Consider the following 13,551-nt stretch of genomic DNA (forward strand, 5'->3'; position numbering starts at 1 on the left):
AGAGCTGCTAGAGATATCACTATGCCCAATTTCAAGTTTTATTGCAGAGCTATAGTTATAAAACCAGCATGGTATTGACAAAGAAACAGTCATATTGATCAATGTAATTGAATGGAAGACCCAGGCATAATTCCTCACAACAAAAACAAACAAAGAAACACCTGATGTTATATTAAAAATATAGAAATACACACTGGAAAAAGAAAACATCTTCATAAAATTGTAGTGGTTAAAATAGATGGCTGAATGCAGCAGATGCAAATAGATCCATACTTGGAACCCTCTGCAAATCTCAACTCAAAATGAACCAAAGAACTCAACATAAGGCCAGATACAAAAATCTGTTAAAAGAGAAATTAGGCAATGTTCTTGAAATCATCAACACAAGAAAAGAGTGTTTTATTTATTAACCAATCAGAGCAACACATTTAACATACAGAACATTCCACTGAACAGAATTCCAATATCTCAGGCACTAAAAACAACAATTGCTAAATTGGACTAATGAAACTGAACAACTTCTGTATTGCAAAGAATACCATTATTGAAATAAATCTCTGGGCTACAATAGAGGGAAAGATGTTTTCCATCTACAAATTGGACAAAGGACTAGTATCTCAAATATATAAAATTTTGAGAAACTTGGTACTAAGAAAATAAATAGCCCAATTAAAAATATGGTACAGATATAATCAGTTAATGTCAAAAGAGGAAACACAAACAGCTGAGAGGTACTTAAAGAAATCTTAAACATCCTTAGTCGTCAGGAAATGCAAATCAAAACTACTTTGAGATTTCATCTTGCAACAGTTAGAATGGCCAAGATCAATAAAACAAATGATACCTCATTTCTTTAAGAACATATGGCAAGGCGAAAACTCGTGAATTTCTGGTAAGAGTGCAAACTTATACAGCTACTGTATTTTATACTTTATTTTTGTACTGTAATGAGTGTTTTATTTATCAACCAATTAGAGCAACACACATTCACAGCATACAGAACATCCCACAGCACTCATTCCTCCCTTTCAATTCCTCCTCTGTTTGCTCCCTAACATTTTTTTCTAACTTCACATCTTCTGATTTAATCCCATGGAATCCACTAAGTACAGTTGGTTTGTACAATGAAGTTAGGATAATCCACTTGAGCATGGGGAGAATCCCAGGAGCTTCATCTTTATAGAAAAATCAGACTCCTTTCACCAAAAGTCATCCCTGCCACTAACTGCTCAGCAAGTTGTAAGACTTCATTAGCTCTTCTTTTCATTAATGATGATTTCCTTCTTTTTTCTTTCTTTCTTTCTTTCTTTCTTTCTTTCTTTCTTTCTTTCTTTCTTTCTTTCTTTCTTTCTTTCTTTCTTTCTTTCTTTTCTTTCTTTCTTTCTTTTTTTTCTTTCTTTCTTTCTTTCTTCTCTCTCTTTCTTTCTTTCCTTCTTTCCTTCTCTTTCTTTCTTTCTTCCTTCCTTCCTTCCTTCCTTCATTCCAACTTTCTTTTTTTTCCTTTTGCAAGAATAGTCATGTGAATTAATGTGCATAATGGAGCTGGAATGTTTGGCAAATAGTCCAGGAAATTGTCTGGCAAATATCTTAACTACATACATCCACTACCTATGGCTCTGACAAGTTTTCAAATCCCTCTTCTATGATTATCCCTGAGAATTGTTGGAAGAAGTTATGATATAGATATCCTATTTAGAGGTGAATACTCCACAGTGTCTTGTATATAATATATACAATATTATAGCTGTATATCTTTGTCTATTTGTGGGACTCCTAACAATGGGAGCAGGGGCTGTCTTTATGCTTTGGCTGGCTCTTGGGAACCAATTCCTCATACTGTACTGACTTACCTTATGATGATATCATGTTCCCCAAAATATTGTGCAACCTAATAAACATATCTGGGGTCAGAGAACAGAGCAGCCACTAGATATAGAGGCCAGAAAATGGTGGCACACATGCCTTTAATCCTATCACTTGGGAGGCAGAGATTCATCCAAATCTCTGTGAGTTTAAAGCCACACTAGACATAGCCAGGCATGGTGACTCATGCCTTTAGTCCCAGGAAGTGAGCTTTTAATGACAGGAATTTGATGGTAGAAATCAGAATGGTTTATAAGGCATGAAAACCAGGAACTAGTTGGTTAAGCTTTCAGGTTTTTGAGAAGCAGTTCAGCTGAGATTCATTCTGGGTGAGGACTCAGAGGCATCCAGTCTGAGGAAACAGGATCAGCTGAGGAATTGGCAAAGTGAGGTGGCTGTGGCTTGTTCTGCTTCTCTGATCTTCCAGCATTCACCCCAAAACCTGATTCCTGGTTTGTTTTTATTAATAAGACTCTTTAAAATTCATGCTATATTACCTAGCCTAAATACATGAGGACGTGCTTAGTCTTACCCCAACTTGATACACCATGCTTTGTTGATGATACCCATGGGAGGCCTGCCCCATTCTGAACAGAAACAGAGGAGAAGTGGATTGAGCAGGAACAGAAGTGGAAATGGAATGAGGGGAGATGAGGGATGGGAATCTGCAGTTGACATGTAAAATAAATTAAATGAAAACATTTATAAAAAAGAGCTCATAATGTTTGTATATGGAAAAGGCTTTGGTGACTCTTCCTCCTTTGTGTCATGAGTCAAATCTTCTTATGATACTATTGTTTTTTCAGTAAGCATCAAGATTCCAAGTCTGGTTTGATTATCCTATATCTATGACTCAAGTATATGCTATCAATTACCTACTGGAAACATCATACCCTATGTCTTGTGTGAGACCTTGTTCAACCATAAAGTGAAAAGTGTTCAAAGAAGATAACTTAAGTTCACAACAAACATAACACGCACACACACACACACACACACACACACACACACACACACACCACAATTTAATCTTTTGAATCTGTAAACTCCAATATAGCAAATGAAGCATGACACCATCATGCATGTCATCATGAGATATTATTTTATGTCACCAATCCTTTGGGGACATAAACACACATCTAATCACACAAGCTAGACAAATGATAGTAGAACAAAGTAAAGACATGATAAAATTATGTTTTGGTGAACCGATGATTGAACTGAGGTTAAATATAGGAGTATGGATGAAGGGTTACATACCAGAGAAGAAATTACAAAAGAGATTTTGGCAAACAAAGCTCACCCACCATGTGTGAAACTCAGGAATCAAGAAACCAAGAGCACACTGTACAATTTGTCAGCAGCTCAAAAGGTTGGGTGATCTACTTTCAGTAATTCTGATGGGTCTGAGTCTCATCTAGGTCATTCAGCTGTTTCTATGTCTTCTCTATGGAGCATGCCTGGTCTGACTTTTAGGGAGCTAGCTTGTCTGAAAATGGCTTTCTTTAATTTTTGAAGCGTATATATTCAGTCATGGAGAGTCCTACTGAAATGTGATAAATTTCAGGGTCTTATTTACTGCCTGACCTTAAAGAACTTTCCAGAAGAATGGAGTTCTTCACCTTCCATTAGTACATCTTGTTTCACATTCTCTTTGACATTCATCTTAGTAAACTTTCTTCCAAGTTAAAAGTATTTCATCTTAGATGAAAAGGCTTCATAATAGATATTTGACTTCATAGTAATCCTCCATACAGTATACTTTCTAAGATGAACTTTCATTTTTTTGTTTATAAAAAAATTGAGAAGTCAAAGATTTAAACAAATCTAAATACTAAAATATCATACAAGATCAAATTGAATTGCAATTATCTTTTATATGCTAGAAAACCCTGAAATTTTCAGTCATGTAAGAAAACTATCCATTAAGAAAATGACTCCAACAATTATCAAATGTCCACTCTTTATACATTGTCAAAAGAAGACATGGTATATCAAGAACAAGAACAGGAGAGTATTCTATAACTCTTGAAATCTAACAATCACAGTTTTCTTTAGCAGGCTTGGGCAAGGGCTTTTTTAGTGAAATTTTTTCCTCATGAACTTATCGACCAGAATTTGATCCCCAGAACTAATATAAGATGCTTGGCGTGATGCTATGCACTAGAATCCTAGAACTGAACAGAAAGACACAGGAAGATCCCTGTGTGTCTGGCTAGACTGTTTATCATAATTATTGAGATTCAGATCAACAAGACAGACTACTTAAAATGAGGTCAACAGCATTCATGAGAATGACATTATGGCGCTTATGTGGTCTCTGTAACTGTGCACACATACCCACAAACACACATACATAAAGACAAAAAAACTGAGACCAACAAAAAATTAGAGGATATACTTCCATTTTTTAAACCTATTCATTAAACACACATTGATGTAACAGTTACAACTTTAGTCTCCTATCAGATCAGCAAGGAAATCTGACCAACTTTTTATATTTCCCTAAAAATAACCACAGGGACTGCTGGCCATGAGTTTTCCTGATGGTGGATTTAGAAGAAAACTATCCATGTGCAGGAAGACCAAAACCAACAGCACATGTCTCTGGATTTCTCTACAAACTGAGGATGCAGGGGGAAAGTTGTTGAAGGAAGATGTACTTGATTCTGTTCTGTACCTTCTGACTGAGGTAGCAAGAAAAAAATGTGTATTTTTTTCCTTTCACACAGGTGTGTGAACAACATAAAATGTCTAAAACTTTGTAGGACATGGTTTAGATCATGCCTAAGGCTAAATTTAATTCAGATAAACTGTCCTTTTCTTGAGGGTGAGGACCTGTGGGTCTGAGACTGACCCTGATCTCTTCTGCTGACATTTTTGTGGGATTTAAGAAATCCATACACCAGTGGTTCTCAACCTTCCTACTGCTGTAACACTTTAATACAGTTCCCCATGTTGTGGTGATCCCCCATCATACAATTTTGTTGCTAATTCATAACTGTAATTTTGATGCTGTTATGAATTATAATGTAAATATCTGATATCCAGGATATCTGATATGTGTCCCCAAAAATGATAATGACCCACAGATTGAAGAGAACTGCCACATACCCTTGCTTTGCCATGATTCTTATTCTTTTTCTTTTTTGGTGCATAAAGAACTGAATCTTCTCCTGTCTTTTTGGACATAGCTGTTGATCTTCTACATAACAGTTAGACACAGTATAACAAGTAAGTGAAAAAATTGTTAAAACTTTGATTGTCGAACATTGGGTACTTTGACTGTGTTCAAATTATACTGTTGTCAATCAGAGCTAAACAACATTGTGATGGTTACACTAACGGACGCTTTCTATGATCCTAACATCAAAGCAATCAAGATGACCAAAGAAAGAAATTGGTTTCAGTTCAGAAAGATACTAAGACATCAAATTATACTGCTTGATCCTGGCCCATAACTATAGCTGAAGCCTGTGGTAATATTGTATCCCCCAATATATCATGGACCATAATAAAATTATCTGGGGTCAGAAAACAGAACAGCCAATAGAAAGACGTAGAGGCCAGCAAATGGTGGCACATACACCTTTAATACTTTCATTCCTTACACAAAGATGCATCCAGATCTCTGTGAGTTCAAAGTCACACTGGAAACAGCCAGGCATGGTGACACATATCTTTAGTCCCAGGCAGTAATGGCAGGAAACAGAAAGGTATATAAGGCATGAGGACCAGGAAATAGAGCCTTTCTAAGCTTTTAGCTTTTAGCAGCAGTTCAACAGAGATCCATTTGGGTGAGGACTCAGAGGCTTCCAGTTTGAGGAAACAGGATCGGTTGAGAAGTTGGTAAGGTGAGGTTAGCTATGGATTGTTCTGTCTCTCTGATCTTTCAGAATTTATCCCAATACCTGACTTCTGGGATTGTTTTTATTATTAAGACCATTTAAGATTCGTGCTACAGAAGCCCCCTGCTTTACCAGAGGCCACAGGCACACTTAGAACTCCAGAGGTCTTGTAGGCTACCAGAACCCCAACAGAGGCACTCTGTTGGACCAGAGGACCACAAAAATCTACCGTGGAATTCCTACAACTAATGAACACCATTAGTGAAGTGGCTGGATAAAAGATTAAATAAAAAAATCAATATCCCTCCTATATATAAATGATGAATGAATTGAGAAAGAAATCAGGGAAACAACATCCTTCACAACAATCAGAAATAATATAAAATATCTTGGGGTAACTCTAACCAAGCAAGTAAAAGACTTGTATGAAAGAACTTCAGGATTTGAAGAAAGAAACTGAAGAAGATATCAAAAGAGGGAAGATCTCCCACGTTCATGGATTGGTAGGATTGACATAGTAAACATTGCAATTCTATCAAAAAAATCTATAGATTCAACACAGTCCCCATCAAAATTTCATACAGTTCTTTATAGACCTTGATAGGACAATATTCAATTTCATATGGAAAAACAAAAAATATGCGATAGCTTAAACAATCTTGTACAATAACAGAACATCCAGTGGTATCATAATTCTTGGTTTCTAGCTATACTACAGAGGTATAGAAATAAATCTGTGCTGTATTAGCAGAAAAACAGACAGATTAATCAATGGAATTGAATCAAAGACCCAAATATATATCCACAATTATGGAGCCTTGCTTTTAAATAAAGAAGGCTGAAATACACAATGAAAAAAGAAAGGATCTTCAACAAATGGAGGAGGTCTAACTGGATATCAGCATGTAGAAGGATGAAAATTCATCTGTATCTATCACACTGCGCATAACTCAAGTCCAAGTAGATCAAAAAAACTCAACATAAAACCAGACACACTGAACCTAATAGAAGAGAAAGTGGGAAGTAGCCTTGAGATATTTGGCACAGGAGAAAGCTTCCTGAACAGAACACTAATAGCACAGGCACTAAAACAACAATCAATAAATGGGACCTCATGAAACTGAAAGCTTCTGTAAGGCAAAAGAGGCCATACATAAGACAAAATGGCAGCCTACAGAATGGTAAAGGATTTTTATCAACTCCACATCTGACAGAGGGCTAATATCCAAAATATAAAAAACTCAAGAGTAGACATCAAAAACACAAGAGAAAACCAGAGAGACAGCTGACCCAAGCTCACGGGAGCTCATGGACTCTGGCCTTTCATCTGGGGAAGATGCATGGGATTGAACTAGGCCCTCTGAATGTGAGTGAGAGTTATGTGACTAGACCTATTTGGGTAGCCCATGGCAATGGGACCAGGACTTTTCCTGGGTGCATGAAATGGCTTTTTGGAACACAGTCCCTAGGGTAGCATACCTTGCTCAACCTTGACACAGTGGACAGGGGCTTGGTTCTGCCTCAGCTTAGTATGCCAGACTTTGCTGACTCTCCAAGGGAGGCCTTACACTCTCTGAGGAGTGGATGGGGATAGGGTTGGGGAATGTGGAAGGTGGTGGGAGAATGGGAGGAATGGGAACCTGGGATTGGTATATAAAATGAAAATGTATTTTTTAAAAATAAATAAATAAAAAGGGGTATGTATCTAAACAGAGAATTCTCAACAGAGGAAAATTAAATGTCTGAGAAACACTTAAAGAAATGTTATCACCCTTAAACATCATGGTGATGCAAATCAAACCTCCTTTGGGATTCAATCTTAAACCTGTCAGAATGGCTAAGATCAAAACTCAAGTGACAGGTCAGGCTGGCTTGGATGTGGAGCAAGAGCAACATTTCTCCATTGCTTGTAGAGTGTAAACTGGTATAGCCACTATGGGAATCAATATGTCAGTTCTTTAAAATATTGGGAATCAATCTAACTCAGGATCTAGCTAACTCATCCTTGGTCATATACTCAAAGGATGCTCCATCATCCCATATGAACACTTGCTCAACCATGTTCATGAAGATTTATTCATAATAGCCATAACTGGAAACAATCTAGATGTCCCTCAATTGTAGAATGGATAAAGAAAATGTAGTACGTTTACATAATTAAAACTTTAGGGTATTGAAGCAAGAATTGAGGATGATAGAAGGAGGAAAGATCTCCCATGCTCATGGATTGGTAGGAGTAATATAGAAAAATTGGTCAACTAATAGTTACTATGTAACTCACTGTGAGAGATCTTCTGCAAGTTGTGACTTACTGATCTTACAGAAGACCCAGACTCAATGGCTAACCCCAGTAGTGTCCTACAGTGATCTGTGATGTCCATCCAAGGTGATCCCACTGACTGTTACTAAATCCTAAGTCTTTGTAGATCTGTGATATAAATGTATTAATTCAGGGTAATACACATCCATACAAAATAAAATTTCAAAAATAAGTACAAGTAAAATTTAAAAAGCTGAGCAGAAATGCATGCACTTATGAATGAGGAAAGAGGAATTACAATTCAGAGCTGATGGGGGTGCAATTTGATAAGGCCACTATAGAAATCAAAGTCGATTTCCCTAAAAATGCTAGCAATAGTTCTTCCACATAATCCAGCTATAACACCCTTGGCATATTGCGAAAGGACTCTATGCCTGACTATAGTGATACCTACTTATCCATATTTTATGATGCTCTATGCTCTACTCATATCATGGAAACAGCCTCGATGTTGATAAATTGATAAATGGATATTGAAAATTCAATTAGATCAGTGGTTCTCAATCTTCCCAATGATAGTACTTTTATCCAGTTTATCATGCTGTGGTGAACCCAAACCATAATTATAAATGCTAATACTTCAAAATTGTAATTTTGATACTGTTATAAATTATAATATAAATATATGATATTCCGGATATCTGATACTCCACTCCTATGAAATTGTCTTTGGTCAACAAGGGGGCCCTGACCCACAGGTTGTGAATTTGTAATACAAATTGATAAATGGTCTTATTTTTTATTTTTTATTTTTTTATATTTTTTGTTTTGTTTTTTGAGACAGGGTTTCTCTGTGTAGCTTTGCGCCAGGCAGATCTCTATGAGTTCGAGGCGAGCCTGGACTACCAAGTGAGTTCCAGGAAAAGGCGCAAAGCTACACAGATAAATGGTCTTATAATTAAAAAATACCCAAGCCAGACACTGGGGTGAAAGCTGAAAGATCAGAGAAACAGAGCAACCACAGGAAACCCCACCTCACCAACTCCTAAGCTGATCTTGTTTCTTCAGACTGAAAGACTCTGAGTCCTCCCCCAAATGGATCTCAACTGAACTGCTGTTAGTTTCTGTCTTTTCACACATTATATACCACGCTCTACCCAGTCATGTCACTTCCTGTGATAAAAAGTATGTGTTTTCCATGCAAAGGCATGAGAGCTCAAGTGCTGGGACTAAAGGCATGTGCCACCACTGCCTGATTCTGTTCCCAGTGTGGCCTTGAACTCACAGAGATCCAGGTGGATCTCTGCCTCCCAAGTGGTAGGATTAAAGTTGTGTGCCACCACTGTCTGGCCTCTATGTCTAATCTAGAAACTGACCCTGCCCTCTGATCCTCAGATAAGTTTATTAGGATACACAATATACTGGGGTACACAATATATCACCACATGAATCACTGATTTAATCAGTTGAATACTTTCAACAATTAATGAAAATGAACTTTACAGGTGATGGATGGAGCTAGACACAATTATTCTTAGTTTGATACCATCGTTAGATACCACAGATCCAGCCTTAACTCACACCCTGAACGCTGATGGACTTCGAGAAATAGGGAGTTTGTAGAGCACAGATACAGGTAATACATAGACCCCAGTAACACTAAAATTCACCAGAAGCAAATAGTTCTGATTCAGAACTAGTCCCCAACGTAAAAATAAAAAAGGCTAGAGTGTGACTTCACAAGATTTCTGAACATCAAACTGTTCAAAATAAATATGCAGATCTGGCATGTAGATTTAAAAGCCACAACACAGATGAAAACTTTGAAATGCATTCTACACACACACACACACACTCACACAAACATTAAACCCATGAAAACCCACATGAAGCTACTGTACAATTCTTACAGCATATAGCAAAAGATCTGTATGTCTTACAATTACAATAGTGATATCTACACATCCATGTCAGTCCTGCTCTATTCACTACCCAAGACATGCAAACACCCTGGATATAAATCAACATGTGTGTGAATATTGAAAACTAGGCATGTTTAGAGAGTATAATTTTCTTTCTTTCCTTTTTTATTCTTTTCTCATATAATATTTCAACAGCAATTTCTCCACTCCTCCCAGTCTCCTTGCCTCCTCCACTGTCCCCAGACGCATTGCTCCTCTGGTTGCCTTCAGGAAAGAGCAGGACTCCCAGGGATCTCAGCCAAAAACAGCATAAGAAGATGTAGTAAGTCTAGCCACAAATAATCAGATCAAGACTGGAAGAGGCAACTTAATAAGAGGAAAAGGGTACTGAGAGCAAGCAAATGAGTCAGAGAAACCCCCACACCCACTTTTAGGAGCTCCACAAAAACCTCAACCTAAGTAATTACAGCATATATGCAGAGGACTGAGTGCAGACCTGTGCAGGCTCTTCAATCATCCCTGCAGGCTCAGGTGCCCTTATGGGCTCTTCTTAGTTGACTTTGTGGGCCGTGTTCTGGTGTCTTTGACCCCTCTGACTGCTACTATCCTTCCTCTCTATCTTCCATGGGATTGCTTGACCTCTGCCTAATGTTTGGTGGTGGGTCATTGCATTTGCTCCCATTAGCTATAGGAGGAAGGAACTTTGTTGATGATAGGGTAGGCATAGATCTATGAATACAGCAGAATATCATTAGGGATCATCTCCTTGACTTTTTAATTTGATTCTATTTACTTTTGCCAGTCCTCTTTGGTTCTACTCTAGGTCTCTGAGCTACCCAGCTTCAGGATCTTGGACATCCAGACAGTGATGCACATGTGCTTTCTCTCACAGTGTCAGCCTCAAGTTAGACCAGTTATTGTTTTGTCACTCCCACAAGTTCTGATCCATCATTGCCCCAGCACATCTTGGAGTCAGAAGACGTTGTAGGTTGAAGGTTTGATGACTGGCTTGGTATCTCAGTCCCACCATTGGAAGACTTGCTTAGTTAGAAAAGATGGCAGGTTCAGGCTCCATATTCATCATTGCTAGAAGTCCTTGCTAAGAATGCCCTCATAGATATCAGGATCTTTGCACTGCACTACATTTCCACATCATCACCCAAATCAAGTTGGTGTGGAGGGGACAGGGAGAGACAGTATAGGGAGAGATGACCTGAATGGGGGCACAATATAATCTTATCTTGCAGTTTAGAAAAATAAAATTTGCAGGTAAATGAATGGAGCTAGAAACAACACCTTTTAATGAGTTAACCCTGACCCAGAATCACAAACATTTCACTTCTTTCACTTGTGAATATTAGTTTTGAATCTTCAGATTTGTGTGTATTATTTGTGTTATGTGGCACAATTCCCAGGGATACTTGAATAGAAATCTATTCACCAATGACAGACTAAAGTAGGGATAGCACCAAAGTCAAACTTGGTGAATTAGTGAGTTTCACTGTGGCTACCTATAGTAATCTGTATGAAGTGATGCTTACAGGAGCAGAAATGAATCAAAGAGCAAACCGCCAAAACCAATCCTGGCATGTATGACATTTCACAAAAGCTGGAGCAATGAAGCATACTATCCAACCTTCAAGCAGCTCAATGGGTTGTAGTGTATTCTCTTCAGAATTCTCACTTTGTCTGAGGTCTTCACAAAGTTTAGCTGGTCTGTGACTATTATACGTAGCCTGGCTTTTCTCTGCTTATTTCAAGTAGCTTGACTAATCTGTCTTCCATAGACAGTTGTGCTTTCCAGCTTATATACTCTTGTGGATAGAGGTACTTAGGGAATCTGGTCAATTTCATGGAAATTCTGAAGCTATTTGTGTTGTATACTTTCTGTAATATGCTTCCCTGTGAGACAGAAAGTTTACCTCCCCTTGAACATTCCTTTTCTTTTACTTCCCTGTAAATATCCCTTGTTTCAATGGGCTTCCTTGCAAGATACAAGCTTTTAACCTTGGAAGAAACTGCTACAAGACAATTTTAAATGCTCACATATGTCCAAAAATTAGTAATAGTCCATGGACAGATGGGAATGGTTTCTTTCAAGGGAGAGGGTTAAGGAAATAATGGAATAAGAAATGTTAAATGATGTGAGGGATTATAAGGCAGGACAGAAAAAGAAATACAGGTAGATAACTAACACTAAAGGCTTTCAGAAAAAGTAATGTGAAAAATCTTAATATAGAAGTTTCCTAAAATACAAGCATATGCATATATTTTAAAAAGCTCAATACAATTATTTTACAGTGGAACAACATTATCCATATTAGACACCACAAACAAACAAGTAAAAGACCTCTTGTTAGGAATGGGTCACTTCTATCAAAATTGTTGGCCAATGAGAGCCTCATAGACTGTCAAACAATACAGGTTATTGCCATTGCTCTGAGTTACCCGCTAGAACATGATGATTCAACCCTATCACTGAAGACTCTGCTTTACTGAGCCATAGTAAAGCCTTGTGAGTATGTTGGTTTATTATTTATTAACCTAAGAATATTTTTGGTAATTTCTGGCAAATAGAATAATAAAATACAGGAAAAGAAAGCTCATGAATATTTACACCAAGTTTTTTTTATCTCATTGACTTCTTCTGGGTTTTCCATCACTCAGTTATTCTGTTCTTCAGCTTCTTGGTCACTTTTAATCTTCTGCATCTTTTATCCTAGAGTTGTGGCTAGTGATGTTCCTGCTACCCTGTTTCTTTCCTTTTAGCCAAGCTGACTTTCTTGCATTTTCTTACATTCTTACATTTTCTTACTTTCTTGACTTTTTTGGGAAACAACTCCATGATATCTCAAATTTTGCCTGGACTCAGTACTTGTCTACCAACTTCACAGGTCAACAAACCCCAAAACTGGTTTTACTTTATTTTATTTTCCACATCTAAAGTATTTCTTTCGGTCTCCAAATTGCCTTCGATACCTACATTGACACCATGGTCCTTTCCCAGACAGCCATGAATCTTCCTGCTGAAATTATGAATCCTCTATAAAAACCAGGCTTTCCCTGTGATTACCCTGGAGTAATGTGTACATCATAATATCATAGGAGATTACTAGTACCCATTTAGAGGAAACATGAGTTATAGTTATTTACTACTTCTCTAAAGTGCTGTATCTGTGACCATCTCAGAGTTTTGTCCAAAATCAGAATAGTTATATCATAGAATATTCAAGAATTGTTAGATGTGATATCTTCCTATTTGTCAGTGTTCCATCATGCTTTCAAGTGTCCAGCTCTAAACCATCAGCATCCTGGAACTCTGCCTTCATACTCTCATCTTTATTAACCACTGAAAAATTCTGATTTATTTTGACTGAGTACATCCACCTTTATATTGATCTCAGTATAATGGTTGTTTATTTATGTGAAATTTCCATTTCAGAAAAAATCTCTTTAAAAACACCTTCTTTTCATCTCACATTGTAACTTTAATGTTCATGATAAAATTTATTAATCTATGAGGTCAATATTTGTCTACCATTTTTGTCTGTTTTAATATGATTGCTGTTTTTCTTGTTATGCTAGGACAGTTTCTTCAAATGTAATCTTTTTTTTATTCCAGAAACAAAGATCGAACCCAGGGCCTTGAGCTTGCTAG

This window comes from Peromyscus leucopus, chromosome 5 (genome assembly GCF_004664715.2).
Source record: "Peromyscus leucopus breed LL Stock chromosome 5, UCI_PerLeu_2.1, whole genome shotgun sequence".
NCBI lineage: Eukaryota > Metazoa > Chordata > Mammalia > Rodentia > Cricetidae > Peromyscus > Peromyscus leucopus.